Genomic DNA, 4,281 nt, shown 5'->3' with positions numbered 1-4,281 from the left:
AATTTCTCCTTATTCGTGTTGCCCTTCCTCGATTTCTGCAGACATCATTTCTATACCTGGCTGCTAATTGTTGGGCCAGGTTCTCTTTACTTATTGCAATGTCTTCCAAGGATACTACTACTACTTCTTCTTCTTCTTCTTCTTCTTCTTCTTCTTCTTCTTCTTCTTCTTTTTTTTTCCGGACAGGCAGAGTGGACAGTGAGAGAGAGAGAAAGGAGAAAGGATATCCTTTTCCGTTGGTTCACCTCCCCAATGGCTGCTGCAGCCAGCGCACCATGCTGATCTGAAGCCAGGAGCCAGGTGCTTCTGGTCTCCCATGTGGGTGCAGAGCCCAAGGACTTGGGCCATCCTCCACTGCACTCCCTGGCCACAGCAGAGAGCTGGCCTGGAATAGGGGCAACCGGGACAGAATCCAGCGCCCCGACCGGGACTAGAACCCCGTGTGCCAGCGCCGCAGGCAGAGGATTAGCCTATTGAGCCATGGCGCTGGCCCCAAGGATACTTCTTGCAATCGAGTTTGAAACATTATCCATGTGATGGTGACTTTCAAATGTATATCTGCATCCCAAATTTCTCTGTCGGTTTCCTAAGGCTACTGAAACAAACGATCCCAAATCTTGTGGCTCAAGATAAAACTACACACAACCTGAAAGTTGTAAGTTCCAAATCAAGGTGTCAGCAGGTCCGTGCTCCTCCTGAAGTTTATGGAGGTGAATCCTTCCCTGCTTCTCTCAGCTTCTGATGGCTCTGAGCACTCCTTGGCTTGTGTTCGCATCTCTCCAGTCTCTGTCTCCATCTGGATCTTCCTCTTGGGCAGCTGGAATCCAAGAACTTGAGCCATCATAGGCTGCCTCCCCAGGTGTATTTGCAGAAAGCTGGATTGGAAACACTGAGTAGCCAGGACTCCAAAGGGCACCCAGACATGGGATGAGGGCATCCAAAGTGATGGATTAACCTGCTGTGTTACAAAACCTACCCCAAGAACATATTCCTTCTTGCCAGACAGCATTGACCTACTCATACAGGCTTAGCTTCCATGACTCAAACACCTGTCAGTACTGCTGCACTGAAGAATTGACCTCAAAGTGACTTTCGGTGGAGGTGATTTAATTATATTGAAACCATAGCAGGTTGTTTATACTTTTGTGATATTTTGAATAATGATTTTGTGAGCTTGTCTACATGAGTTTTAGCTGGAGTATCTATTTTCCATTCCCATAGATTTATATCTAGAAGAAAAATTGCTTGGTTACAAGGTAATTCTAATTTATTGAGAAAAAAATGTTTTCCACAGCAGCTGATACCTTTTACATTTCCATCAGTAAAATATGAAATTACAGGATTCTCTCATACTTGCTTTTTCCCTTTTATTGAAGATAACCATCCTACTGGGTGGTAAAGTGGTATCTTTTTGTGATTTTGATTTTCATTTTCCTGATGAGTGATGATTTTTTTTTTTTTTTGGACAGGCAGAGTGGACAGTGAGAGAGAGAGACAGAGAGAAAGGTCTTCCTTTGCTGTTGGTTCACCCTCCAATGGCTGCCGCGGCCGGCGCGCTGCAGCCGGCGCACCGCGCTGATCCGATGGCAGGAGCCAGGTACTTATCCTGGTCTCCCATGGGGTGCAGAGCCCAAGGACTTGGGCCATCCTCCACTGCACTCCTGGGCCACAGCAGAGAGCTGGCCTGGAAGAGGGGCAACCGGGACAGACTCCGGCGCCCCGACCGGGACTAGAACCCGGTGTGCTGGAGCCGCAAGGCGGAGGATTAGCCTAGTGAGCCGCAGTGCTGGCCAAGAGTGATGATATTTAACATCTTTTGATTATGCTTATTGATCATTTGTATATATTCTTTGGAGAAATGCCTATGCAAGTCACTTATCCAATTTTAATTGCATTGTTTGTCTTTTTGTGTTGTCAAAACAGTTTTTTATATAGTTGAATACTAGATATTTGTAAGATAAATGGTTTGAAAATGTGTTCCTCTGTTATGTGGGTTGCCTTTTAACTTTCTTAGTAATGTCCTTTGGTGCAAACATTTTTTAATTGTAAGTATTAAATTTTAATATTTGTTGCCTGTGCATTTGGTGTCATATTTAAGGGCTAATGCCAAATTCAAAATTATGAAGATTTATCTGTGTATTTTATTTTTTTCTAGGAGTTTTAGGTCTTACATTTAGGCCATTCATCCATTCTGAGTATGATTTTCTTTTTTCTTTTTTTTAAGATTTATTTATTTTTTATTTGAAGTCAGAGTTACAAAGAGAGAAGGAGAGGCAGAGAGAGAAAGAGAGAGGAAGAGAGAGAGAGGGAGAGAGAGAAGTCTTCCATCCATTGATTCATTTCCCAATTGGCCATAATGACCTGAGCTGCTTCCTCCAGGTCTGCCACACAGGTGCAGGGGCCCAGGGGTCATCTTCTACTACTTTCCCAGGCCACAACAGAGATCTGGATTGGAAGTGGAGCAGCTGAGTCTTGAACCAGTGCCCTCATGGGATGCCAGCACTGCGGGCAGTGGCTTCACCCACTATCCACAGCGCTGGCTCTGAGTATGATTTTCTAAATGGTTTAAAGCAATGGAAGATGGTCTAAGTCCTTGGGTTCCTGCCCCAGAAGAAGCTCCTCGCTCCTGGCGTCAGGTCGGTGCAGCTCTAGCCATTGCAGCCATCTGAGGAGTGAACCAGTGGATGGAAGACCTCTCTCTCTGTCTCTGCCACTCTCTGTAACTCTGTCTTTCAAATAAAAAAAAATAAAATCTTAAAAAAATAGAGTAGGTGTCTAGATTCATTCTTTTGCATACACATATCCAGTTATCCTGGAAACAGTTTTTGAAGAGGCTGTTTTTCCCCCTCATAGAATGGTCTTGATCCTCATTAGTATAATGGTGAGTATCCCTGCCTGTCACGCGGGAGACTGGGGTTTGATTCCCTGACAGGGAGGACGTTCTTTCTGTGGCGGCTAATCCTCCGCCTGTGGCGCCAGCACACCGGGTTCTAGTCCCGGTCGGAGCACCGGATTCTGTCCCAGTCGCTCCTCTTCCAGTCCAGCTCTCTGCTGTGGCCCAGGAGGGCAGTGAAGGATGGCCTTAGTCCTTGGGCCCGGCACCCACTTGGGAGACCAGAAACACCTGGCTCCTGGCTTTGGATCAGCATGGTGCACCAGCCGCAGCAGCCACTGGGGGGTGAACCAACGGAAAAGGAAGACCTTTCTCTCTCTCTCTCTCTCTCTCTCTCTCACTGTCCACTCTGCCTGTAAAAAAAAAAAAAAAAAAGAATAAGAATGGTCTTGGTCTTGAAATCTTTGTTTACAATCAGTTTGCCATACATGTATGGTATATATTTCTGGACTGTCAGTTGATTCTGTTGATCTATATGCTTGTTTTTATGCCAACACCATATTGTTTCACTTACCGTAGTTTTGTAACAAGTTTTAAAACTGGAAAGTGTGAATTCTCTTGAGATTGTCTTGGCTTCTCAGAGTTTCTGGCAATTATCTTATGAACTGTAGAATCAGCTTGTCTATTTGTGCAAAAGGAACTTAGGCATTTGACAGGGCCTGCAATGAATCTATGGATTAATTTGAAGAAAACTGCCACCTTAATAATACTGTCTTCTAATCCATACATATGGACTGTTTATATAGTTAGGTTTTCTTTAGTTTCCTACAGTAATGTTGTGTAATTTTCAGTGTGTAAGTCTTATTATACCTCCTTGGTTACATTTATTTTTCAAAATTTTATTTAAAAATTTATATTTGTGGGCTACAGTGTGACATTTAAATATATGTATACAATGTGCACTGATAAAATCGGGGTAATCAACATCTCCTGTTTTTTAGCATCCCTTTATAATTGGATCTTTGGAGTTTATTCTGCTTGCTCATAAAATATATTATAAGTTATTGTGACCTGTAGCCACCCCACACTGCTGTGTAACACTAGAAACTTACTCATTTGCTCTAGCTCTGATTTGGTCCGCCTTATCCAAACTCCCCGTTTTCCACTATCCCTCCAAAACTCCAGTCATCACTACTGTGCATTCAGATTCAGTAGCTTCCACGGAGAAGGGAGAACTTATAATACAGATATTTTTGTGTCTGGATTGTTTTACTTGCTTTTCTTTGATTGCTTCTATTTTTGTTGCAAATGACAGAATTTCCTTGTTTTTTTGTGGCTAAATAATATTCCATTGTGTGCATAGATGGCTTTTTTTTTTAGCCATTCATATGATTGTAGATACCTTAGTTGATTTCATATTTTGACTATTGTGAATATTGCTGCAATTA

This window comes from Oryctolagus cuniculus, chromosome 10 (genome assembly GCF_051225735.1).
Source record: "Oryctolagus cuniculus isolate XC-2025 breed Fujian yellow rabbit chromosome 10, ASM5122573v1, whole genome shotgun sequence".
NCBI classification, from domain to species: domain Eukaryota; kingdom Metazoa; phylum Chordata; class Mammalia; order Lagomorpha; family Leporidae; genus Oryctolagus; species Oryctolagus cuniculus.
The sequence above is the reverse complement of the archived record's forward strand: the minus strand, read 5'-3'. Positions refer to the sequence as shown.